Raw genomic sequence first — 26,211 nt, forward strand, 5'->3', positions numbered from 1 at the left:
AACTGCTTGGAAGGCAGCTATGCTCACCACTATACCACCAACGCAGGTGGAAGTCAGCAGCTTTATTGACGCACTGTGTTCCTAATTAATGTTGTTCAGTTGCATTGACACAATACTTTTTGTTTAAAGCGCAATTTAAAAAAAAAAAAAAAAAAAAAGAGTCCAAACAATGACCCCTGCTACGGGTAGTGTTGCAAGTGTTATGCGACTTCAGCTAATGATGGGTCCATCCGATATTATTCCATCCAAAAGTTTTGGGTGGAGGCACAGGTCACAGAGGGAGTTCTGCTTCGACGTCAGCCCGAGCCAAAGGACATGCGTTGGCCGGGAATCGAACCCGGGTCAACTGCTTGGAAGGCAGCTATGCTCACCACTATACCACCAACGCAGCAGGCATTCAGCAACTTGCGCCGTCAGTAAGAAGACTCGAAGTGCACGAGTCGCCGATAGGGCTAGAGGAGCAGATGAGATCTTTGTTCAGACCCGTCACTAAAGAGAGCCTTCAAGAATTTGCATCCCGTCACGTACAAGAAAACGCTGCCTTCCCATCCGGCTAAATAAACACGAAGTGGTCAAACGCAGAGAGTGCCCATTCAGACGATGACCAGTGGCAAGCCCTCTCGCAGCATGCTGGCGGACGGTCAAACTGATTCTGCTCTTGACATTTCGATGTAGCTCTGCAGTGAGCAGAGCACCCAAAAATACAGGTCACTCGCAAAAGTTCCCCTCCACGGAAATCTTTAGTAAAAGGCGAAAGATTTATGCGACAATGAAGAGAAACTCGAGCTGTGTCTCCAAACGCTCGGGCCTGTGCGCTGCCTCTGTTAAACTACTACGCTCGCCAAGGGTCATCAAGGGTGACAACGCCTGCCCACATGTGTTTCGTCAGCACCCCCCCCCCCCCCACTCCAAAACGGAGGAGTAAAACTCAAAAAAGTCCCCTCGGCCCACCAATAACCAAAAGCCCAATCAAGGCAATCTCTTTCTCATGCCTCTATCTGAAAAGTTGGATAAAATCTTATATGAAAAAAAAAGTATTTTAAAGAAATCCCTTATTCCGAGGTCACCGTAGCCACCAGATCCAGTCTGTAACCGCTTCAGTCACCCGGATCCAGTCCGTATCCAGAGAAGATGGTGGATCAACACCTAGAAAGGACCTCTATGGCCCAGAAACACAGCGGAGACCGTGACAACTAGATGAGCCGCAGATACAAATCCCCTGTAAAGACCACCTGGACAAGACCACAGGAAACAGATGATTCTTCTGCACAGTCTGACATTCCTGCAGCCTGGAGCTGATCTACTGGTTTCGTCTGACAAGGGGAGAACTGTCTCCCCGACTGAGCCTGGTTTCTCACCGGGTTTTTTCTCCATCTTTTCACCGATCGAGTTTTGGTTTCTTGCCTCTGTCGCCTCTGGCAGGCGGAGCTTGGGACACTTCATGTACAGAGATATCGTTGACTTGATTGCAAATTATTGCACAGATACTATTTAAAACTGAACTTAGCTGAATGATGTCATCAAAGAGTTCAATAACGAAATGCCTTTAACTGTCATTTTGCTTTTTGACGCACTGTGTTCCTAATTAATGTTGTTCAGTTGCATTGACGCAATACTTTTTGTTTAAAGCGCAATTTAAAAAAAAAAAAAAAAAAAAAAGAGTCCAAACAATGACCCCTGCTACGGGTAGTGTTCCAAGTGTTATGCGACTTCAGCTAATGATGGGTCCATCAGAAATTTTACGGTGCTAGGGCTGGGTCTGCGTCAGAAGAAGCCATGCATTGTTTAGTTATGTCAGTGCAGTGCCGTCGGTTGGGGGAGAAACGGCAGCATGCACGGCTCCTCGTTAGTATAGTGGACAGTATCTCCGCCTGTCACGCGGAAGACCGGGGTTCGATTCCCCGACGGGGAGAGCTGGTTCTTTTCGTCTTCCGAACGATCCATCCAAAATTTTTGGTTGGAGTCGCAGGTCACAGAAGGAATTCTGCTTCGACGTCAGCCCGAGCCAAAGGACATGCGTTGGCCGGGAATCGAACCCGGGTCAACTGCTTGGAAGGCAGCTATGCTCACCACTATACCACCAACGCAGGTGGAAGTCAGCAGCTTTATTGACGCACTGTGTTCCTAATTAATGTTGTTCAGTTGCATTGACACAATACTTTTTGTTTAAAGCGCAATTTAAAAAAAAAAAAAAAAAAAAGAGTCCAAACAATGACCCCTGCTACGGGTAGTGTTGCAAGTGTTATGCGACTTCAGCTAATGATGGGTCCATCCGATATTATTCCATCCAAAAGTTTTGGGTGGAGGCACAGGTCACAGAGGGAGTTCTGCTTCGACGTCAGCCCGAGCCAAAGGACATGCGTTGGCCGGGAATCGAACCCGGGTCAACTGCTTGGAAGGCAGCTATGCTCACCACTATACCACCAACGCAGCAGGCATTCAGCAACTTGCGCCGTCAGTAAGAAGACTCGAAGTGCACGAGTCGCCGATAGGGCTAGAGGAGCAGATGAGATCTTTGTTCAGACCCGTCACTAAAGAGAGCCTTCAAGAATTTGCATCCCGTCACGTACAAGAAAACGCTGCCTTCCCATCCGGCTAAATAAACACGAAGTGGTCAAACGCAGAGAGTGCCCATTCAGACGATGACCAGTGGCAAGCCCTCTCGCAGCATGCTGGCGGACGGTCAAACTGATTCTGCTCTTGACATTTCGATGTAGCTCTGCAGTGAGCAGAGCACCCAAAATACAGGTCACTCGCAAAAGTTCCCCTCCACGGAAATCTTTAGTAAAAGGCGAAAGATTTATGCGACAATGAAGAGAAACTCGAGCTGTGTCTCCAAACGCTCGGGCCTGTGCGCTGCCTCTGTTAAACTACTACGCTCGCCAAGGGTCATCAAGGGTGACAACGCCTGCCCACATGTGTTTCGTCAGCACCCCCCCCCCCCCCCCACTCCAAAACGGAGGAGTAAAACTCAAAAAAGTCCCCTCGGCCCACCAATAACCAAAAGCCCAATCAAGGCAATCTCTTTCTCATGCCTCTATCTGAAAAGTTGGATAAAATCTTATATGAAAAAAAAGTATTTTAAAGAAATCCCTTATTCCGAGGTCACCGTAGCCACCAGATCCAGTCTGTAACCGCTTCAGTCACCCGGATCCAGTCCGTATCCAGAGAAGATGGTGGATCAACACCTAGAAAGGACCTCTATGGCCCAGAAACACAGCGGAGACCGTGACAACTAGATGAGCCGCAGATACAAATCCCCTGTAAAGACCACCTGGACAAGACCACAGGAAACAGATGATTCTTCTGCACAGTCTGACATTCCTGCAGCCTGGAGCTGATCTACTGGTTTCGTCTGACAAGGGGAGAACTGTCTCCCCGACTGAGCCTGGTTTCTCACCGGGTTTTTTCTCCATCTTTTCACCGATCGAGTTTTGGTTTCTTGCCTCTGTCGCCTCTGGCAGGCGGAGCTTGGGACACTTCATGTACAGAGATATCGTTGACTTGATTGCAAATTATTGCACAGATACTATTTAAAACTGAACTTAGCTGAATGATGTCATCAAAGAGTTCAATAACGAAATGCCTTTAACTGTCATTTTGCTTTTTGACGCACTGTGTTCCTAATTAATGTTGTTCAGTTGCATTGACGCAATACTTTTTGTTTAAAGCGCAATTTAAAAAAAAAAAAAAAAAAAAAAGAGTCCAAACAATGACCCCTGCTACGGGTAGTGTTCCAAGTGTTATGCGACTTCAGCTAATGATGGGTCCATCAGAAATTTTACGGTGCTAGGGCTGGGTCTGCGTCAGAAGAAGCCATGCATTGTTTAGTTATGTCAGTGCAGTGCCGTCGGTTGGGGGAGAAACGGCAGCATGCACGGCTCCTCGTTAGTATAGTGGACAGTATCTCCGCCTGTCACGCGGAAGACCGGGGTTCGATTCCCCGACGGGGAGAGCTGGTTCTTTTCGTCTTCCGAACGATCCATCCAAAATTTTTGGTTGGAGTCGCAGGTCACAGAAGGAGTTCTGCTTCGACGTCAGCCCGAGCCAAAGGACATGCGTTGGCCGGGAATCGAACCCGGGTCAACTGCTTGGAAGGCAGCTATGCTCACCACTATACCACCAACGCAGGTGGAAGTCAGCAGCTTTATTGACGCACTGTGTTCCTAATTAATGTTGTTCAGTTGCATTGACACAATACTTTTTGTTTAAAGCGCAATTTAAAAAAAAAAAAAAAAAAAAAGAGTCCAAACAATGACCCCTGCTACGGGTAGTGTTGCAAGTGTTATGCGACTTCAGCTAATGATGGGTCCATCCGATATTATTCCATCCAAAAGTTTTGGGTGGAGGCACAGGTCACAGAGGGAGTTCTGCTTCGACGTCAGCCCGAGCCAAAGGACATGCGTTGGCCGGGAATCGAACCCGGGTCAACTGCTTGGAAGGCAGCTATGCTCACCACTATACCACCAACGCAGCAGGCATTCAGCAACTTGCGCCGTCAGTAAGAAGACTCGAAGTGCACGAGTCGCCGATAGGGCTAGAGGAGCAGATGAGATCTTTGTTCAGACCCGTCACTAAAGAGAGCCTTCAAGAATTTGCATCCCGTCACGTACAAGAAAACGCTGCCTTCCCATCCGGCTAAATAAACACGAAGTGGTCAAACGCAGAGAGTGCCCATTCAGACGATGACCAGTGGCAAGCCCTCTCGCAGCATGCTGGCGGACGGTCAAACTGATTCTGCTCTTGACATTTCGATGTAGCTCTGCAGTGAGCAGAGCACCCAAAATACAGGTCACTCGCAAAAGTTCCCCTCCACGGAAATCTTTAGTAAAAGGCGAAAGATTTATGCGACAATGAAGAGAAACTCGAGCTGTGTCTCCAAACGCTCGGGCCTGTGCGCTGCCTCTGTTAAACTACTACGCTCGCCAAGGGTCATCAAGGGTGACAACGCCTGCCCACATGTGTTTCGTCAGCACCCCCCCCCCCCACTCCAAAACGGAGGAGTAAAACTCAAAAAAGTCCCCTCGGCCCACCAATAACCAAAAGCCCAATCAAGGCAATCTCTTTCTCATGCCTCTATCTGAAAAGTTGGATAAAATCTTATATGAAAAAAAAAGTATTTTAAAGAAATCCCTTATTCCGAGGTCACCGTAGCCACCAGATCCAGTCTGTAACCGCTTCAGTCACCCGGATCCAGTCCGTATCCAGAGAAGATGGTGGATCAACACCTAGAAAGGACCTCTATGGCCCAGAAACACAGCGGAGACCGTGACAACTAGATGAGCCGCAGATACAAATCCCCTGTAAAGACCACCTGGACAAGACCACAGGAAACAGATGATTCTTCTGCACAGTCTGACATTCCTGCAGCCTGGAGCTGATCTACTGGTTTCGTCTGACAAGGGGAGAACTGTCTCCCCGACTGAGCCTGGTTTCTCACCGGGTTTTTTCTCCATCTTTTCACCGATCGAGTTTTGGTTTCTTGCCTCTGTCGCCTCTGGCAGGCGGAGCTTGGGACACTTCATGTACAGAGATATCGTTGACTTGATTGCAAATTATTGCACAGATACTATTTAAAACTGAACTTAGCTGAATGATGTCATCAAAGAGTTCAATAACGAAATGCCTTTAACTGTCATTTTGCTTTTTGACGCACTGTGTTCCTAATTAATGTTGTTCAGTTGCATTGACGCAATACTTTTTGTTTAAAGCGCAATTTAAAAAAAAAAAAAAAAAAAAAAGAGTCCAAACAATGACCCCTGCTACGGGTAGTGTTCCAAGTGTTATGCGACTTCAGCTAATGATGGGTCCATCAGAAATTTTACGGTGCTAGGGCTGGGTCTGCGTCAGAAGAAGCCATGCATTGTTTAGTTATGTCAGTGCAGTGCCGTCGGTTGGGGGAGAAACGGCAGCATGCACGGCTCCTCGTTAGTATAGTGGACAGTATCTCCGCCTGTCACGCGGAAGACCGGGGTTCGATTCCCCGACGGGGAGAGCTGGTTCTTTTCGTCTTCCGAACGATCCATCCAAAATTTTTGGTTGGAGTCGCAGGTCACAGAAGGAATTCTGCTTCGACGTCAGCCCGAGCCAAAGGACATGCGTTGGCCGGGAATCGAACCCGGGTCAACTGCTTGGAAGGCAGCTATGCTCACCACTATACCACCAACGCAGGTGGAAGTCAGCAGCTTTATTGACGCACTGTGTTCCTAATTAATGTTGTTCAGTTGCATTGACACAATACTTTTTGTTTAAAGCGCAATTTAAAAAAAAAAAAAAAAAAAAGAGTCCAAACAATGACCCCTGCTACGGGTAGTGTTGCAAGTGTTATGCGACTTCAGCTAATGATGGGTCCATCCGATATTATTCCATCCAAAAGTTTTGGGTGGAGGCACAGGTCACAGAGGGAGTTCTGCTTCGACGTCAGCCCGAGCCAAAGGACATGCGTTGGCCGGGAATCGAACCCGGGTCAACTGCTTGGAAGGCAGCTATGCTCACCACTATACCACCAACGCAGCAGGCATTCAGCAACTTGCGCCGTCAGTAAGAAGACTCGAAGTGCACGAGTCGCCGATAGGGCTAGAGGAGCAGATGAGATCTTTGTTCAGACCCGTCACTAAAGAGAGCCTTCAAGAATTTGCATCCCGTCACGTACAAGAAAACGCTGCCTTCCCATCCGGCTAAATAAACACGAAGTGGTCAAACGCAGAGAGTGCCCATTCAGACGATGACCAGTGGCAAGCCCTCTCGCAGCATGCTGGCGGACGGTCAAACTGATTCTGCTCTTGACATTTCGATGTAGCTCTGCAGTGAGCAGAGCACCCAAAATACAGGTCACTCGCAAAAGTTCCCCTCCACGGAAATCTTTAGTAAAAGGCGAAAGATTTATGCGACAATGAAGAGAAACTCGAGCTGTGTCTCCAAACGCTCGGGCCTGTGCGCTGCCTCTGTTAAACTACTACGCTCGCCAAGGGTCATCAAGGGTGACAACGCCTGCCCACATGTGTTTCGTCAGCACCCCCCCCCCCCCCACTCCAAAACGGAGGAGTAAAACTCAAAAAAGTCCCCTCGGCCCACCAATAACCAAAAGCCCAATCAAGGCAATCTCTTTCTCATGCCTCTATCTGAAAAGTTGGATAAAATCTTATATGAAAAAAAAGTATTTTAAAGAAATCCCTTATTCCGAGGTCACCGTAGCCACCAGATCCAGTCTGTAACCGCTTCAGTCACCCGGATCCAGTCCGTATCCAGAGAAGATGGTGGATCAACACCTAGAAAGGACCTCTATGGCCCAGAAACACAGCGGAGACCGTGACAACTAGATGAGCCGCAGATACAAATCCCCTGTAAAGACCACCTGGACAAGACCACAGGAAACAGATGATTCTTCTGCACAGTCTGACATTCCTGCAGCCTGGAGCTGATCTACTGGTTTCGTCTGACAAGGGGAGAACTGTCTCCCCGACTGAGCCTGGTTTCTCACCGGGTTTTTTCTCCATCTTTTCACCGATCGAGTTTTGGTTTCTTGCCTCTGTCGCCTCTGGCAGGCGGAGCTTGGGACACTTCATGTACAGAGATATCGTTGACTTGATTGCAAATTATTGCACAGATACTATTTAAAACTGAACTTAGCTGAATGATGTCATCAAAGAGTTCAATAACGAAATGCCTTTAACTGTCATTTTGCTTTTTGACGCACTGTGTTCCTAATTAATGTTGTTCAGTTGCATTGACGCAATACTTTTTGTTTAAAGCGCAATTTAAAAAAAAAAAAAAAAAAAAAAGAGTCCAAACAATGACCCCTGCTACGGGTAGTGTTCCAAGTGTTATGCGACTTCAGCTAATGATGGGTCCATCAGAAATTTTACGGTGCTAGGGCTGGGTCTGCGTCAGAAGAAGCCATGCATTGTTTAGTTATGTCAGTGCAGTGCCGTCGGTTGGGGGAGAAACGGCAGCATGCACGGCTCCTCGTTAGTATAGTGGACAGTATCTCCGCCTGTCACGCGGAAGACCGGGGTTCGATTCCCCGACGGGGAGAGCTGGTTCTTTTCGTCTTCCGAACGATCCATCCAAAATTTTTGGTTGGAGTCGCAGGTCACAGAAGGAGTTCTGCTTCGACGTCAGCCCGAGCCAAAGGACATGCGTTGGCCGGGAATCGAACCCGGGTCAACTGCTTGGAAGGCAGCTATGCTCACCACTATACCACCAACGCAGGTGGAAGTCAGCAGCTTTATTGACGCACTGTGTTCCTAATTAATGTTGTTCAGTTGCATTGACACAATACTTTTTGTTTAAAGCGCAATTTAAAAAAAAAAAAAAAAAAAAAGAGTCCAAACAATGACCCCTGCTACGGGTAGTGTTGCAAGTGTTATGCGACTTCAGCTAATGATGGGTCCATCCGATATTATTCCATCCAAAAGTTTTGGGTGGAGGCACAGGTCACAGAGGGAGTTCTGCTTCGACGTCAGCCCGAGCCAAAGGACATGCGTTGGCCGGGAATCGAACCCGGGTCAACTGCTTGGAAGGCAGCTATGCTCACCACTATACCACCAACGCAGCAGGCATTCAGCAACTTGCGCCGTCAGTAAGAAGACTCGAAGTGCACGAGTCGCCGATAGGGCTAGAGGAGCAGATGAGATCTTTGTTCAGACCCGTCACTAAAGAGAGCCTTCAAGAATTTGCATCCCGTCACGTACAAGAAAACGCTGCCTTCCCATCCGGCTAAATAAACACGAAGTGGTCAAACGCAGAGAGTGCCCATTCAGACGATGACCAGTGGCAAGCCCTCTCGCAGCATGCTGGCGGACGGTCAAACTGATTCTGCTCTTGACATTTCGATGTAGCTCTGCAGTGAGCAGAGCACCCAAAATACAGGTCACTCGCAAAAGTTCCCCTCCACGGAAATCTTTAGTAAAAGGCGAAAGATTTATGCGACAATGAAGAGAAACTCGAGCTGTGTCTCCAAACGCTCGGGCCTGTGCGCTGCCTCTGTTAAACTACTACGCTCGCCAAGGGTCATCAAGGGTGACAACGCCTGCCCACATGTGTTTCGTCAGCACCCCCCCCCCCCACTCCAAAACGGAGGAGTAAAACTCAAAAAAGTCCCCTCGGCCCACCAATAACCAAAAGCCCAATCAAGGCAATCTCTTTCTCATGCCTCTATCTGAAAAGTTGGATAAAATCTTATATGAAAAAAAAAGTATTTTAAAGAAATCCCTTATTCCGAGGTCACCGTAGCCACCAGATCCAGTCTGTAACCGCTTCAGTCACCCGGATCCAGTCCGTATCCAGAGAAGATGGTGGATCAACACCTAGAAAGGACCTCTATGGCCCAGAAACACAGCGGAGACCGTGACAACTAGATGAGCCGCAGATACAAATCCCCTGTAAAGACCACCTGGACAAGACCACAGGAAACAGATGATTCTTCTGCACAGTCTGACATTCCTGCAGCCTGGAGCTGATCTACTGGTTTCGTCTGACAAGGGGAGAACTGTCTCCCCGACTGAGCCTGGTTTCTCACCGGGTTTTTTCTCCATCTTTTCACCGATCGAGTTTTGGTTTCTTGCCTCTGTCGCCTCTGGCAGGCGGAGCTTGGGACACTTCATGTACAGAGATATCGTTGACTTGATTGCAAATTATTGCACAGATACTATTTAAAACTGAACTTAGCTGAATGATGTCATCAAAGAGTTCAATAACGAAATGCCTTTAACTGTCATTTTGCTTTTTGACGCACTGTGTTCCTAATTAATGTTGTTCAGTTGCATTGACGCAATACTTTTTGTTTAAAGCGCAATTTAAAAAAAAAAAAAAAAAAAAAAGAGTCCAAACAATGACCCCTGCTACGGGTAGTGTTCCAAGTGTTATGCGACTTCAGCTAATGATGGGTCCATCAGAAATTTTACGGTGCTAGGGCTGGGTCTGCGTCAGAAGAAGCCATGCATTGTTTAGTTATGTCAGTGCAGTGCCGTCGGTTGGGGGAGAAACGGCAGCATGCACGGCTCCTCGTTAGTATAGTGGACAGTATCTCCGCCTGTCACGCGGAAGACAGGGGTTCGATTCCCCGACGGGGAGAGCTGGTTCTTTTCGTCTTCCGAACGATGCTCACCACTATACCACCAACGCAGCAGGCATTCAGCAACTTGCGCCGTCAGTAAGAAGACTCGAAGTGCACGAGTCGCCGATAGGGCTAGAGGAGCAGATGAGATCTTTGTTCAGACCCGTCACTAAAGAGAGCCTTCAAGAATTTGCATCCCGTCACGTACAAGAAAACGCTGCCTTCCCATCCGGCTAAATAAACACGAAGTGGTCAAACGCAGAGAGTGCCCATTCAGACGATGACCAGTGGCAAGCCCTCTCGCAGCATGCTGGCGGACGGTCAAACTGATTCTGCTCTTGACATTTCGATGTAGCTCTGCAGTGAGCAGAGCACCCAAAAATACAGGTCACTCGCAAAAGTTCCCCTCCACGGAAATCTTTAGTAAAAGGCGAAAGATTTATGCGACAATGAAGAGAAACTCGAGCTGTGTCTCCAAACGCTCGGGCCTGTGCGCTGCCTCTGTTAAACTACTACGCTCGCCAAGGGTCATCAAGGGTGACAACGCCTGCCCACATGTGTTTCGTCAGCACCCCCCCCCCCACTCCAAAACGGAGGAGTAAAACTCAAAAAAGTCCCCTCGGCCCACCAATAACCAAAAGCCCAATCAAGGCAATCTCTTTCTCATGCCTCTATCTGAAAAGTTGGATAAAATCTTATATGAAAAAAAAAGTATTTTAAAGAAATCCCTTATTCCGAGGTCACCGTAGCCACCAGATCCAGTCTGTAACCGCTTCAGTCACCCGGATCCAGTCCGTATCCAGAGAAGATGGTGGATCAACACCTAGAAAGGACCTCTATGGCCCAGAAACACAGCGGAGACCGTGACAACTAGATGAGCCGCAGATACAAATCCCCTGTAAAGACCACCTGGACAAGACCACAGGAAACAGATGATTCTTCTGCACAGTCTGACATTCCTGCAGCCTGGAGCTGATCTACTGGTTTCGTCTGACAAGGGGAGAACTGTCTCCCCGACTGAGCCTGGTTTCTCACCGGGTTTTTTCTCCATCTTTTCACCGATCGAGTTTTGGTTTCTTGCCTCTGTCGCCTCTGGCAGGCGGAGCTTGGGACACTTCATGTACAGAGATATCGTTGACTTGATTGCAAATTATTGCACAGATACTATTTAAAACTGAACTTAGCTGAATGATGTCATCAAAGAGTTCAATAACGAAATGCCTTTAACTGTCATTTTGCTTTTTGACGCACTGTGTTCCTAATTAATGTTGTTCAGTTGCATTGACGCAATACTTTTTGTTTAAAGCGCAATTTAAAAAAAAAAAAAAAAAAAAAAGAGTCCAAACAATGACCCCTGCTACGGGTAGTGTTCCAAGTGTTATGCGACTTCAGCTAATGATGGGTCCATCAGAAATTTTACGGTGCTAGGGCTGGGTCTGCGTCAGAAGAAGCCATGCATTGTTTAGTTATGTCAGTGCAGTGCCGTCGGTTGGGGGAGAAACGGCAGCATGCACGGCTCCTCGTTAGTATAGTGGACAGTATCTCCGCCTGTCACGCGGAAGACCGGGGTTCGATTCCCCGACGGGGAGAGCTGGTTCTTTTCGTCTTCCGAACGATCCATCCAAAATTTTTGGTTGGAGTCGCAGGTCACAGAAGGAATTCTGCTTCGACGTCAGCCCGAGCCAAAGGACATGCGTTGGCCGGGAATCGAACCCGGGTCAACTGCTTGGAAGGCAGCTATGCTCACCACTATACCACCAACGCAGGTGGAAGTCAGCAGCTTTATTGACGCACTGTGTTCCTAATTAATGTTGTTCAGTTGCATTGACACAATACTTTTTGTTTAAAGCGCAATTTAAAAAAAAAAAAAAAAAAAAAGAGTCCAAACAATGACCCCTGCTACGGGTAGTGTTGCAAGTGTTATGCGACTTCAGCTAATGATGGGTCCATCCGATATTATTCCATCCAAAAGTTTTGGGTGGAGGCACAGGTCACAGAGGGAGTTCTGCTTCGACGTCAGCCCGAGCCAAAGGACATGCGTTGGCCGGGAATCGAACCCGGGTCAACTGCTTGGAAGGCAGCTATGCTCACCACTATACCACCAACGCAGCAGGCATTCAGCAACTTGCGCCGTCAGTAAGAAGACTCGAAGTGCACGAGTCGCCGATAGGGCTAGAGGAGCAGATGAGATCTTTGTTCAGACCCGTCACTAAAGAGAGCCTTCAAGAATTTGCATCCCGTCACGTACAAGAAAACGCTGCCTTCCCATCCGGCTAAATAAACACGAAGTGGTCAAACGCAGAGAGTGCCCATTCAGACGATGACCAGTGGCAAGCCCTCTCGCAGCATGCTGGCGGACGGTCAAACTGATTCTGCTCTTGACATTTCGATGTAGCTCTGCAGTGAGCAGAGCACCCAAAAATACAGGTCACTCGCAAAAGTTCCCCTCCACGGAAATCTTTAGTAAAAGGCGAAAGATTTATGCGACAATGAAGAGAAACTCGAGCTGTGTCTCCAAACGCTCGGGCCTGTGCGCTGCCTCTGTTAAACTACTACGCTCGCCAAGGGTCATCAAGGGTGACAACGCCTGCCCACATGTGTTTCGTCAGCAGCACCCCCCCCCCCCCCCACTCCAAAACGGAGGAGTAAAACTCAAAAAAGTCCCCTCGGCCCACCAATAACCAAAAGCCCAATCAAGGCAATCTCTTTCTCATGCCTCTATCTGAAAAGTTGGATAAAATCTTATATGAAAAAAAAAGTATTTTAAAGAAATCCCTTATTCCGAGGTCACCGTAGCCACCAGATCCAGTCTGTAACCGCTTCAGTCACCCGGATCCAGTCCGTATCCAGAGAAGATGGTGGATCAACACCTAGAAAGGACCTCTATGGCCCAGAAACACAGCGGAGACCGTGACAACTAGATGAGCCGCAGATACAAATCCCCTGTAAAGACCACCTGGACAAGACCACAGGAAACAGATGATTCTTCTGCACAGTCTGACATTCCTGCAGCCTGGAGCTGATCTACTGGTTTCGTCTGACAAGGGGAGAACTGTCTCCCCGACTGAGCCTGGTTTCTCACCGGGTTTTTTCTCCATCTTTTCACCGATCGAGTTTTGGTTTCTTGCCTCTGTCGCCTCTGGCAGGCGGAGCTTGGGACACTTCATGTACAGAGATATCGTTGACTTGATTGCAAATTATTGCACAGATACTATTTAAAACTGAACTTAGCTGAATGATGTCATCAAAGAGTTCAATAACGAAATGCCTTTAACTGTCATTTTGCTTTTTGACGCACTGTGTTCCTAATTAATGTTGTTCAGTTGCATTGACGCAATACTTTTTGTTTAAAGCGCAATTTAAAAAAAAAAAAAAAAAAAAAAGAGTCCAAACAATGACCCCTGCTACGGGTAGTGTTCCAAGTGTTATGCGACTTCAGCTAATGATGGGTCCATCAGAAATTTTACGGTGCTAGGGCTGGGTCTGCGTCAGAAGAAGCCATGCATTGTTTAGTTATGTCAGTGCAGTGCCGTCGGTTGGGGGAGAAACGGCAGCATGCACGGCTCCTCGTTAGTATAGTGGACAGTATCTCCGCCTGTCACGCGGAAGACAGGGGTTCGATTCCCCGACGGGGAGAGCTGGTTCTTTTCGTCTTCCGAACGATGCTCACCACTATACCACCAACGCAGCAGGCATTCAGCAACTTGCGCCGTCAGTAAGAAGACTCGAAGTGCACGAGTCGCCGATAGGGCTAGAGGAGCAGATGAGATCTTTGTTCAGACCCGTCACTAAAGAGAGCCTTCAAGAATTTGCATCCCGTCACGTACAAGAAAACGCTGCCTTCCCATCCGGCTAAATAAACACGAAGTGGTCAAACGCAGAGAGTGCCCATTCAGACGATGACCAGTGGCAAGCCCTCTCGCAGCATGCTGGCGGACGGTCAAACTGATTCTGCTCTTGACATTTCGATGTAGCTCTGCAGTGAGCAGAGCACCCAAAAATACAGGTCACTCGCAAAAGTTCCCCTCCACGGAAATCTTTAGTAAAAGGCGAAAGATTTATGCGACAATGAAGAGAAACTCGAGCTGTGTCTCCAAACGCTCGGGCCTGTGCGCTGCCTCTGTTAAACTACTACGCTCGCCAAGGGTCATCAAGGGTGACAACGCCTGCCCACATGTGTTTCGTCAGCACCCCCCCCCCCCCCACTCCAAAACGGAGGAGTAAAACTCAAAAAAGTCCCCTCGGCCCACCAATAACCAAAAGCCCAATCAAGGCAATCTCTTTCTCATGCCTCTATCTGAAAAGTTGGATAAAATCTTATATGAAAAAAAAAGTATTTTAAAGAAATCCCTTATTCCGAGGTCACCGTAGCCACCAGATCCAGTCTGTAACCGCTTCAGTCACCCGGATCCAGTCCGTATCCAGAGAAGATGGTGGATCAACACCTAGAAAGGACCTCTATGGCCCAGAAACACAGCGGAGACCGTGACAACTAGATGAGCCGCAGATACAAATCCCCTGTAAAGACCACCTGGACAAGACCACAGGAAACAGATGATTCTTCTGCACAGTCTGACATTCCTGCAGCCTGGAGCTGATCTACTGGTTTCGTCTGACAAGGGGAGAACTGTCTCCCCGACTGAGCCTGGTTTCTCACCGGGTTTTTTCTCCATCTTTTCACCGATCGAGTTTTGGTTTCTTGCCTCTGTCGCCTCTGGCAGGCGGAGCTTGGGACACTTCATGTACAGAGATATCGTTGACTTGATTGCAAATTATTGCACAGATACTATTTAAAACTGAACTTAGCTGAATGATGTCATCAAAGAGTTCAATAACGAAATGCCTTTAACTGTCATTTTGCTTTTTGACGCACTGTGTTCCTAATTAATGTTGTTCAGTTGCATTGACGCAATACTTTTTGTTTAAAGCGCAATTTAAAAAAAAAAAAAAAAAAAAAAGAGTCCAAACAATGACCCCTGCTACGGGTAGTGTTCCAAGTGTTATGCGACTTCAGCTAATGATGGGTCCATCAGAAATTTTACGGTGCTAGGGCTGGGTCTGCGTCAGAAGAAGCCATGCATTGTTTAGTTATGTCAGTGCAGTGCCGTCGGTTGGGGGAGAAACGGCAGCATGCACGGCTCCTCGTTAGTATAGTGGACAGTATCTCCGCCTGTCACGCGGAAGACCGGGGTTCGATTCCCCGACGGGGAGAGCTGGTTCTTTTCGTCTTCCGAACGATCCATCCAAAATTTTTGGTTGGAGTCGCAGGTCACAGAAGGAATTCTGCTTCGACGTCAGCCCGAGCCAAAGGACATGCGTTGGCCGGGAATCGAACCCGGGTCAACTGCTTGGAAGGCAGCTATGCTCACCACTATACCACCAACGCAGGTGGAAGTCAGCAGCTTTATTGACGCACTGTGTTCCTAATTAATGTTGTTCAGTTGCATTGACACAATACTTTTTGTTTAAAGCGCAATTTAAAAAAAAAAAAAAAAAAAAAAGAGTCCAAACAATGACCCCTGCTACGGGTAGTGTTGCAAGTGTTATGCGACTTCAGCTAATGATGGGTCCATCCGATATTATTCCATCCAAAAGTTTTGGGTGGAGGCACAGGTCACAGAGGGAGTTCTGCTTCGACGTCAGCCCGAGCCAAAGGACATGCGTTGGCCGGGAATCGAACCCGGGTCAACTGCTTGGAAGGCAGCTATGCTCACCACTATACCACCAACGCAGCAGGCATTCAGCAACTTGCGCCGTCAGTAAGAAGACTCGAAGTGCACGAGTCGCCGATAGGGCTAGAGGAGCAGATGAGATCTTTGTTCAGACCCGTCACTAAAGAGAGCCTTCAAGAATTTGCATCCCGTCACGTACAAGAAAACGCTGCCTTCCCATCCGGCTAAATAAACACGAAGTGGTCAAACGCAGAGAGTGCCCATTCAGACGATGACCAGTGGCAAGCCCTCTCGCAGCATGCTGGCGGACGGTCAAACTGATTCTGCTCTTGACATTTCGATGTAGCTCTGCAGTGAGCAGAGCACCCAAAAATACAGGTCACTCGCAAAAGTTCCCCTCCACGGAAATCTTTAGTAAAAGGCGAAAGATTTATGCGACAATGAAGAGAAACTCGAGCTGTGTCTCCAAACGCTCGGGCCTGTGCGCTGCCTCTGTTAAACTACTACGCTCGCCAAGGGTCATCAAGGGTGACAACGCCTGCCCACATGTGTTTCGTCAGCAGCACCCCCCCCCCCCCACTCCAAAACGGAGGAGTAAAACTCAAAAAAGTCCCCTCGGCCCACCAATAACCAAAAGCCCAATCAAGGCAATCTCTTTCTCATGCCTCTATCTGAAAAGTTGGATAAAATCTTATATGAAAAAAAAAGTATTTTAAAGAAATCCCTTATTCCGAGGTCACCGTAGCCACCAGATCCAGTCTGTAACCGCTTCAGTCACCCGGATCCAGTCCGTATCCAGAGAAGATGGTGGATCAACACCTAGAAAGGACCTCTATGGCCCAGAAACACAGCGGAGACCGTGACAACTAGATGAGCCGCAGATACAAATCCCCTGTAAAGACCACCTGGACAAGACCACAGGAAACAGATGATTCTTCTGCACAGTCTGACATTCCTGCAGCCTGGAGCTGATCTACTGGTTTCGTCTGACAAGGGGAGAACTGTCTCCCCGACTGAGCCTGGTTTCTCACCGGGTTTTTTCTCCATCTTTTCACCGATCGAGTTTTGGTTTCTTGCCTCTGTCGCCTCTGGCAGGCGGAGCTTGGGACACTTCATGTACAGAGATATCGTTGACTTGATTGCAAATTATTGCACAGATACTATTTAAAACTGAACTTAGCTGAATGATGTCATCAAAGAGTTCAATAACGAAATGCCTTTAACTGTCATTTTGCTTTTTGACGCACTGTGTTCCTAATTAATGTTGTTCAGTTGCATTGACGCAATACTTTTTGTTTAAAGCGCAATTTAAAAAAAAAAAAAAAAAAAAAAGAGTCCAAACAATGACCCCTGCTACGGGTAGTGTTCCAAGTGTTATGCGACTTCAGCTAATGATGGGTCCATCAGAAATTTTACGGTGCTAGGGCTGGGTCTGCGTCAGAAGAAGCCATGCATTGTTTAGTTATGTCAGTGCAGTGCCGTCGGTTGGGGGAGAAACGGCAGCATGCACGGCTCCTCGTTAGTATAGTGGACAGTATCTCCGCCTGTCACGCGGAAGACCGGGGTTCGATTCCCCGACGGGGAGAGCTGGTTCTTTTCGTCTTCCGAACGATCCATCCAAAATTTTTGGTTGGAGTCGCAGGTCACAGAAGGAATTCTGCTTCGACGTCAGCCCGAGCCAAAGGACATGCGTTGGCCGGGAATCGAACCCGGGTCAACTGCTTGGAAGGCAGCTATGCTCACCACTATACCACCAACGCAGGTGGAAGTCAGCAGCTTTATTGACGCACTGTGTTCCTAATTAATGTTGTTCAGTTGCATTGACACAATACTTTTTGTTTAAAGCGCAATTTAAAAAAAAAAAAAAAAAAAAAGAGTCCAAACAATGACCCCTGCTACGGGTAGTGTTGCAAGTGTTATGCGACTTCAGCTAATGATGGGTCCATCCGATATTATTCCATCCAAAAGTTTTGGGTGGAGGCACAGGTCACAGAGGGAGTTCTGCTTCGACGTCAGCCCGAGCCAAAGGACATGCGTTGGCCGGGAATCGAACCCGGGTCAACTGCTTGGAAGGCAGCTATGCTCACCACTATACCACCAACGCAGCAGGCATTCAGCAACTTGCGCCGTCAGTAAGAAGACTCGAAGTGCACGAGTCGCCGATAGGGCTAGAGGAGCAGATGAGATCTTTGTTCAGACCCGTCACTAAAGAGAGCCTTCAAGAATTTGCATCCCGTCACGTACAAGAAAACGCTGCCTTCCCATCCGGCTAAATAAACACGAAGTGGTCAAACGCAGAGAGTGCCCATTCAGACGATGACCAGTGGCAAGCCCTCTCGCAGCATGCTGGCGGACGGTCAAACTGATTCTGCTCTTGACATTTCGATGTAGCTCTGCAGTGAGCAGAGCACCCAAAATACAGGTCACTCTCAAAAGTTCCCCTCCACGGAAATCTTTAGTAAAAGGCGAAAGATTTATGCGACAATGAAGAGAAACTCGAGCTGTGTCTCCAAACGCTCGGGCCTGTGCGCTGCCTCTGTTAAACTACTACGCTCGCCAAGGGTCATCAAGGGTGACAACGCCTGCCCACATGTGTTTCGTCAGCACCCCCCCCCCCCCACTCCAAAACGGAGGAGTAAAACTCAAAAAAGTCCCCTCGGCCCACCAATAACCAAAAGCCCAATCAAGGCAATCTCTTTCTCATGCCTCTATCTGAAAAGTTGGATAAAATCTTATATGAAAAAAAAAGTATTTTAAAGAAATCCCTTATTCCGAGGTCACCGTAGCCACCAGATCCAGTCTGTAACCGCTTCAGTCACCCGGATCCAGTCCGTATCCAGAGAAGATGGTGGATCAACACCTAGAAAGGACCTCTATGGCCCAGAAACACAGCGGAGACCGTGACAACTAGATGAGCCGCAGATACAAATCCCCTGTAAAGACCACCTGGACAAGACCACAGGAAACAGATGATTCTTCTGCACAGTCTGACATTCCTGCAGCCTGGAGCTGATCTACTGGTTTCGTCTGACAAGGGGAGAACTGTCTCCCCGACTGAGCCTGGTTTCTCACCGGGTTTTTTCTCCATCTTTTCACCGATCGAGTTTTGGTTTCTTGCCTCTGTCGCCTCTGGCAGGCGGAGCTTGGGACACTTCATGTACAGAGATATCGTTGACTTGATTGCAAATTATTGCACAGATACTATTTAAAACTGAACTTAGCTGAATGATGTCATCAAAGAGTTCAATAACGAAATGCCTTTAACTGTCATTTTGCTTTTTGACGCACTGTGTTCCTAATTAATGTTGTTCAGTTGCATTGACGCAATACTTTTTGTTTAAAGCGCAATTTAAAAAAAAAAAAAAAAAAAAAAGAGTCCAAACAATGACCCCTGCTACGGGTAGTGTTCCAAGTGTTATGCGACTTCAGCTAATGATGGGTCCATCAGAAATTTTACGGTGCTAGGGCTGGGTCTGCGTCAGAAGAAGCCATGCATTGTTTAGTTATGTCAGTGCAGTGCCGTCGGTTGGGGGAGAAACGGCAGCATGCACGGCTCCTCGTTAGTATAGTGGACAGTATCTCCGCCTGTCACGCGGAAGACCGGGGTTCGATTCCCCGACGGGGAGAGCTGGTTCTTTTCGTCTTCCGAACGATCCATCCAAAATTTTTGGTTGGAGTCGCAGGTCACAGAAGGAGTTCTGCTTCGACGTCAGCCCGAGCCAAAGGACATGCGTTGGCCGGGAATCGAACCCGGGTCAACTGCTTGGAAGGCAGCTATGCTCACCACTATACCACCAACGCAGGTGGAAGTCAGCAGCTTTATTGACGCACTGTGTTCCTAATTAATGTTGTTCAGTTGCATTGACACAATACTTTTTGTTTAAAGCGCAATTTAAAAAAAAAAAAAAAAAAAAAGAGTCCAAACAATGACCCCTGCTACGGGTAGTGTTGCAAGTGTTATGCGACTTCAGCTAATGATGGGTCCATCCGATATTATTCCATCCAAAAGTTTTGGGTGGAGGCACAGGTCACAGAGGGAGTTCTGCTTCGACGTCAGCCCGAGCCAAAGGACATGCGTTGGCCGGGAATCGAACCCGGGTCAACTGCTTGGAAGGCAGCTATGCTCACCACTATACCACCAACGCAGCAGGCATTCAGCAACTTGCGCCGTCAGTAAGAAGACTCGAAGTGCACGAGTCGCCGATAGGGCTAGAGGAGCAGATGAGATCTTTGTTCAGACCCGTCACTAAAGAGAGCCTTCAAGAATTTGCATCCCGTCACGTACAAGAAAACGCTGCCTTCCCATCCGGCTAAATAAACACGAAGTGGTCAAACGCAGAGAGTGCCCATTCAGACGATGACCAGTGGCAAGCCCTCTCGCAGCATGCTGGCGGACGGTCAAACTGATTCTGCTCTTGACATTTCGATGTAGCTCTGCAGTGAGCAGAGCACCCAAAAATACAGGTCACTCGCAAAAGTTCCCCTCCACGGAAATCTTTAGTAAAAGGCGAAAGATTTATGCGACAATGAAGAGAAACTCGAGCTGTGTCTCCAAACGCTCGGGCCTGTGCGCTGCCTCTGTTAAACTACTACGCTCGCCAAGGGTCATCAAGGGTGACAACGCCTGCCCACATGTGTTTCGTCAGCACCCCCCCCCCCCCCCACTCCAAAACGGAGGAGTAAAACTCAAAAAAGTCCCCTCGGCCCACCAATAACCAAAAGCCCAATCAAGGCAATCTCTTTCTCATGCCTCTATCTGAAAAGTTGGATAAAATCTTATATGAAAAAAAAAGTATTTTAAAGAAATCCCTTATTCCGAGGTCACCGTAGCCACCAGATCCAGTCTGTAACCGCTTCAGTCACCCGGATCCAGTCCGTATCCAGAGAAGATGGTGGATCAACACCTAGAAAGGACCTCTATGGCCCAGAAACACAGCGGAGACCGTGACAACTAGATGAGCCGCAGATACAAATCCCCTGTAAAGACCACCTGGACAAGACCACAGGAAACAGATGATTCTTCTGCACAGTCTGACATTCCTGCAGCCTGGAGCTGATCTACTGGTTTCGTCTGACAAGGGGAGAACTGTCTCCCCGACTGAGCCTGGTTTCTCACCGGGTTTTTTCTCCATCTTTTCACCGATCGAGTTTTGGTTTCTTGCCTCTGTCGCCTCTGGCAGGCGGAGCTTGGGACACTTCATGTACAGAGATATCGTTGACTTGATTGCAAATTATTGCACAGATACTATTTAAAACTGAACTTAGCTGAATGATGTCATCAAAGAGTTCAATAACGAAATGCCTTTAACTGTCATTTTGCTTTTTGACGCACTGTGTTCCTAATTAATGTTGTTCAGTTGCATTGACGCAATACTTTTTGTTTAAAGCGCAATTTAAAAAAAAAAAAAAAAAAAAAAAAAGAGTCCAAACAATGACCCCTGCTACGGGTAGTGTTCCAAGTGTTATGCGACTTCAGCTAATGATGGGTCCATCAGAAATTTTACGGTGCTAGGGCTGGGTCTGCGTCAGAAGAAGCCATGCATTGTTTAGTTATGTCAGTGCAGTGCCGTCGGTTGGGGGAGAAACGGCAGCATGCACGGCTCCTCGTTAGTATAGTGGACAGTATCTCCGCCTGTCACGCGGAAGACAGGGGTTCGATTCCCCGACGGGGAGAGCTGGTTCTTTTCGTCTTCCGAACGATGCTCACCACTATACCACCAACGCAGCAGGCATTCAGCAACTTGCGCCGTCAGTAAGAAGACTCGAAGTGCACGAGTCGCCGATAGGGCTAGAGGAGCAGATGAGATCTTTGTTCAGACCCGTCACTAAAGAGAGCCTTCAAGAATTTGCATCCCGTCACGTACAAGAAAACGCTGCCTTCCCATCCGGCTAAATAAACACGAAGTGGTCAAACGCAGAGAGTGCCCATTCAGACGATGACCAGTGGCAAGCCCTCTCGCAGCATGCTGGCGGACGGTCAAACTGATTCTGCTCTTGACATTTCGATGTAGCTCTGCAGTGAGCAGAGCACCCAAAAATACAGGTCACTCGCAAAAGTTCCCCTCCACGGAAATCTTTAGTAAAAGGCGAAAGATTTATGCGACAATGAAGAGAAACTCGAGCTGTGTCTCCAAACGCTCGGGCCTGTGCGCTGCCTCTGTTAAACTACTACGCTCGCCAAGGGTCATCAAGGGTGACAACGCCTGCCCACATGTGTTTCGTCAGCACCCCCCCCCCCCCACTCCAAAACGGAGGAGTAAAACTCAAAAAAGTCCCCTCGGCCCACCAATAACCAAAAGCCCAATCAAGGCAATCTCTTTCTCATGCCTCTATCTGAAAAGTTGGATAAAATCTTATATGAAAAAAAAAGTATTTTAAAGAAATCCCTTATTCCGAGGTCACCGTAGCCACCAGATCCAGTCTGTAACCGCTTCAGTCACCCGGATCCAGTCCGTATCCAGAGAAGATGGTGGATCAACACCTAGAAAGGACCTCTATGGCCCAGAAACACAGCGGAGACCGTGACAACTAGATGAGCCGCAGATACAAATCCCCTGTAAAGACCACCTGGACAAGACCACAGGAAACAGATGATTCTTCTGCACAGTCTGACATTCCTGCAGCCTGGAGCTGATCTACTGGTTTCGTCTGACAAGGGGAGAACTGTCTCCCCGACTGAGCCTGGTTTCTCACCGGGTTTTTTCTCCATCTTTTCACCGATCGAGTTTTGGTTTCTTGCCTCTGTCGCCTCTGGCAGGCGGAGCTTGGGACACTTCATGTACAGAGATATCGTTGACTTGATTGCAAATTATTGCACAGATACTATTTAAAACTGAACTTAGCTGAATGATGTCATCAAAGAGTTCAATAACGAAATGCCTTTAACTGTCATTTTGCTTTTTGACGCACTGTGTTCCTAATTAATGTTGTTCAGTTGCATTGACGCAATACTTTTTGTTTAAAGCGCAATTTAAAAAAAAAAAAAAAAAAAAAAAGAGTCCAAACAATGACCCCTGCTACGGGTAGTGTTCCAAGTGTTATGCGACTTCAGCTAATGATGGGTCCATCAGAAATTTTACGGTGCTAGGGCTGGGTCTGCGTCAGAAGAAGCCATGCATTGTTTAGTTATGTCAGTGCAGTGCCGTCGGTTGGGGGAGAAACGGCAGCATGCACGGCTCCTCGTTAGTATAGTGGACAGTATCTCCGCCTGTCACGCGGAAGACCGGGGTTCGATTCCCCGACGGGGAGAGCTGGTTCTTTTCGTCTTCCGAACGATCCATCCAAAATTTTTGGTTGGAGTCGCAGGTCACAGAAGGAATTCTGCTTCGACGTCAGCCCGAGCCAAAGGACATGCGTTGGCCGGGAATCGAACCCGGGTCAACTGCTTGGAAGGCAGCTATGCTCACCACTATACCACCAACGCAGGTGGAAGTCAGCAGCTTTATTGACGCACTGTGTTCCTAATTAATGTTGTTCAGTTGCATTGACACAATACTTTTTGTTTAAAGCGCAATTTAAAAAAAAAAAAAAAAAAAAAGAGTCCAAACAATGACCCCTGCTACGGGTAGTGTTGCAAGTGTTATGCGACTTCAGCTAATGATGGGTCCATCCGATATTATTCCATCCAAAAGTTTTGGGTGGAGGCACAGGTCACAGAGGGAGTTCTGCTTCGACGTCAGCCCGAGCCAAAGGACATGCGTTGGCCGGGAATCGAACCCGGGTCAACTGCTTGGAAGGCAGCTATGCTCACCACTATACCACCAACGCAGCAGGCATTCAGCAACTTGCGCCGTCAGTAAGAAGACTCGAAGTGCACGAGTCGCCGATAGGGCTAGAGGAGCAGATGAGATCTTTGTTCAGACCCGTCACTAAAGAGAGCCTTCAAGAATTTGCATCCCGTCACGTACAAGAAAACGCTGCCTTCCCATCCGGCTAAATAAACACGAAGTGGTCAAACGCAGAGAGTGCCCATTCAGACGATGACCAGTGGCAAGCCCTCTCGCAGCATGCTGGCGGACGGTCAAACTGATTCTGCTCTTGACATTTCGATGTAGCTCTGCAGTGAGCAGAGCACCCAAAAATACAGGTCACTCGCAAAAGTTCCCCTCCACGGAAATCTTTAGTAAAAGGCAAAAGATTTATGCGACAATGAAGAGAAACTCGAGCTGTGTCTCCAAACGCTCGGGCCTGTGCGCTGCCTCTGTTAAACTACTACGCTCGCCAAGGGTCATCAAGGGTGACAACGCCTGCCCACATGTGTTTCGTCAGCACCCCCCCCACCCCCCACTCCAAAACGGAGGAGTAAAACTCAAAAAAGTCCCCTCGGCCCACCAATAACCAAAAGCCCAATCAAGGCAATCTCTTTCTCATGCCTCTATCTGAAAAGTTGGATAAAATCTTATATGAAAAAAAAAGTATTTTAAAGAAATCCCTTATTCCGAGGTCACCGTAGCCACCAGATCCAGTCTGTAACCGCTTCAGTCACCCGGATCCAGTCCGTATCCAGAGAAGATGGTGGATCAACACCTAGAAAGTACCTCTATGGCCCAGAAACACAGCGGAGACCGTGACAACTAGATGAGCCGCAGATACAAATCCCCTGTAAAGACCACCTGGACAAGACCACAGGAAACAGATGATTCTTCTGCACAGTCTGACATTCCTGCAGCCTGGAGCTGATCTACTGGTTTCGTCTGACAAGGGGAGAACTGTCTCCCCGACTGAGCCTGGTTTCTCACCGGGTTTTTTCTCCATCTTTTCACCGATCGAGTTTTGGTTTCTTGCCTCTGTCGCCTCTGGCAGGCGGAGCTTGGGACACTTCATGTACAGAGATATCGTTGACTTGATTGCAAATTATTGCACAGATACTATTTAAAACTGAACTTAGCTGAATGATGTCATCAAAGAGTTCAATAACGAAATGCCTTTAACTGTCATTTTGCTTTTTGACGCACTGTGTTCCTAATTAATGTTGTTCAGTTGCATTGACGCAATACTTTTTGTTTAAAGCGCAATTTAAAAAAAAAAAAAAAAAAAAAAGAGTCCAAACAATGACCCCTGCTACGGGTAGTGTTCCAAGTGTTATGCGACTTCAGCTAATGATGGGTCCATCAGAAATTTTACGGTGCTAGGGCTGGGTCTGCGTCAGAAGAAGCCATGCATTGTTTAGTTATGTCAGTGCAGTGCCGTCGGTTGGGGGAGAAACGGCAGCATGCACGGCTCCTCGTTAGTATAGTGGACAGTATCTCCGCCTGTCACGCGGAAGACCGGGGTTCGATTCCCCGACGGGGAGAGCTGGTTCTTTTCGTCTTCCGAACGATCCATCCAAAATTTTTGGTTGGAGTCGCAGGTCACAGAAGGAGTTCTGCTTCGACGTCAGCCCGAGCCAAAGGACATGCGTTGGCCGGGAATCGAACCCGGGTCAACTGCTTGGAAGGCAGCTATGCTCACCACTATACCACCAACGCAGGTGGAAGTCAGCAGCTTTATTGACGCACTGTGTTCCTAATTAATGTTGTTCAGTTGCATTGACACAATACTTTTTGTTTAAAGCGCAATTTAAAAAAAAAAAAAAAAAAAAAGAGTCCAAACAATGACCCCTGCTACGGGTAGTGTTGCAAGTGTTATGCGACTTCAGCTAATGATGGGTCCATCCGATATTATTCCATCCAAAAGTTTTGGGTGGAGGCACAGGTCACAGAGGGAGTTCTGCTTCGACGTCAGCCCGAGCCAAAGGACATGCGTTGGCCGGGAATCGAACCCGGGTCAACTGCTTGGAAGGCAGCTATGCTCACCACTATACCACCAACGCAGCAGGCATTCAGCAACTTGCGCCGTCAGTAAGAAGACTCGAAGTGCACGAGTCGCCGATAGGGCTAGAGGAGCAGATGAGATCTTTGTTCAGACCCGTCACTAAAGAGAGCCTTCAATAATTTGCATCCCGTCACGTACAAGAAAACGCTGCCTTCCCATCCGGCTAAATAAACACGAAGTGGTCAAACGCAGAGAGTGCCCATTCAGACGATGACCAGTGGCAAGCCCTCTCGCAGCATGCTGGCGGACGGTCAAACTGATTCTGCTCTTGACATTTCGATGTAGCTCTGCAGTGAGCAGAGCACCCAAAAATACAGGTCACTCGCAAAAGTTCCCCTCCACGGAAATCTTTAGTAAAAGGCGAAAGATTTATGCGACAATGAAGAGAAACTCGAGCTGTGTCTCCAAACGCTCGGGCCTGTGCGCTGCCTCTGTTAAACTACTACGCTCGCCAAGGGTCATCAAGGGTGACAACGCCTGCCCACATGTGTTTCGTCAGCACCCCCCCCCCCCCACTCCAAAACGGAGGAGTAAAACTCAAAAAAGTCCCCTCGGCCCACCAATAACCAAAAGCCCAATCAAGGCAATCTCTTTCTCATGCCTCTATCTGAAAAGTTGGATAAAATCTTATATGAAAAAAAAAGTATTTTAAAGAAATCCCTTATTCCG

General features: G+C 48.0%; 14 non-coding genes across 14 annotated transcripts; all 14 read right to left on the minus strand.

Annotated features, from left to right (window-relative positions):
• Positions 1–673: 673 nt before the first annotated feature.
• On the minus strand, positions 674–788 carry LOC127980360 (U5 spliceosomal RNA). Its single transcript, XR_008159388.1, has one exon. It is a non-coding gene; the product is annotated as a U5 spliceosomal RNA (small nuclear RNA).
• Positions 789–2,715: 1,927 nt separating this feature from the next.
• LOC127981028 (U5 spliceosomal RNA) lies at positions 2,716–2,830 on the minus strand. The gene has a single exon (XR_008160021.1). It is a non-coding gene; the product is annotated as a U5 spliceosomal RNA (small nuclear RNA).
• Positions 2,831–4,758: 1,928 nt separating this feature from the next.
• On the minus strand, positions 4,759–4,873 carry LOC127981029 (U5 spliceosomal RNA). Its single transcript, XR_008160022.1, has one exon. It is a non-coding gene; the product is annotated as a U5 spliceosomal RNA (small nuclear RNA).
• Positions 4,874–6,797: 1,924 nt separating this feature from the next.
• LOC127981030 (U5 spliceosomal RNA) lies at positions 6,798–6,912 on the minus strand. The gene has a single exon (XR_008160023.1). It is a non-coding gene; the product is annotated as a U5 spliceosomal RNA (small nuclear RNA).
• A 1,926-nt stretch (positions 6,913–8,838) lies between these two features.
• Positions 8,839–8,953, minus strand: LOC127981031 (U5 spliceosomal RNA). The gene has a single exon (XR_008160024.1). It is a non-coding gene; the product is annotated as a U5 spliceosomal RNA (small nuclear RNA).
• Positions 8,954–10,410: 1,457 nt separating this feature from the next.
• Positions 10,411–10,525, minus strand: LOC127980361 (U5 spliceosomal RNA). The gene has a single exon (XR_008159389.1). It is a non-coding gene; the product is annotated as a U5 spliceosomal RNA (small nuclear RNA).
• Positions 10,526–12,450: 1,925 nt separating this feature from the next.
• LOC127980362 (U5 spliceosomal RNA) lies at positions 12,451–12,565 on the minus strand. Its single transcript, XR_008159390.1, has one exon. It is a non-coding gene; the product is annotated as a U5 spliceosomal RNA (small nuclear RNA).
• Positions 12,566–14,029: 1,464 nt separating this feature from the next.
• On the minus strand, positions 14,030–14,144 carry LOC127980364 (U5 spliceosomal RNA). The gene has a single exon (XR_008159392.1). It is a non-coding gene; the product is annotated as a U5 spliceosomal RNA (small nuclear RNA).
• Positions 14,145–16,073: 1,929 nt separating this feature from the next.
• On the minus strand, positions 16,074–16,188 carry LOC127980365 (U5 spliceosomal RNA). Its single transcript, XR_008159393.1, has one exon. It is a non-coding gene; the product is annotated as a U5 spliceosomal RNA (small nuclear RNA).
• A 1,930-nt stretch (positions 16,189–18,118) lies between these two features.
• LOC127980973 (U5 spliceosomal RNA) lies at positions 18,119–18,233 on the minus strand. Its single transcript, XR_008159969.1, has one exon. It is a non-coding gene; the product is annotated as a U5 spliceosomal RNA (small nuclear RNA).
• Positions 18,234–20,159: 1,926 nt separating this feature from the next.
• Positions 20,160–20,274, minus strand: LOC127980366 (U5 spliceosomal RNA). Its single transcript, XR_008159394.1, has one exon. It is a non-coding gene; the product is annotated as a U5 spliceosomal RNA (small nuclear RNA).
• Positions 20,275–21,738: 1,464 nt separating this feature from the next.
• LOC127980367 (U5 spliceosomal RNA) lies at positions 21,739–21,853 on the minus strand. Its single transcript, XR_008159395.1, has one exon. It is a non-coding gene; the product is annotated as a U5 spliceosomal RNA (small nuclear RNA).
• Positions 21,854–23,781: 1,928 nt separating this feature from the next.
• On the minus strand, positions 23,782–23,896 carry LOC127980417 (U5 spliceosomal RNA). The gene has a single exon (XR_008159443.1). It is a non-coding gene; the product is annotated as a U5 spliceosomal RNA (small nuclear RNA).
• A 1,929-nt stretch (positions 23,897–25,825) lies between these two features.
• On the minus strand, positions 25,826–25,940 carry LOC127980368 (U5 spliceosomal RNA). The gene has a single exon (XR_008159396.1). It is a non-coding gene; the product is annotated as a U5 spliceosomal RNA (small nuclear RNA).
• Between the last annotated feature and the right edge of the window lie 271 nt (positions 25,941–26,211).

This window comes from Carassius gibelio, chromosome B19 (genome assembly GCF_023724105.1).
Source record: "Carassius gibelio isolate Cgi1373 ecotype wild population from Czech Republic chromosome B19, carGib1.2-hapl.c, whole genome shotgun sequence".
Lineage (NCBI taxonomy): Eukaryota > Metazoa > Chordata > Actinopteri > Cypriniformes > Cyprinidae > Carassius > Carassius gibelio.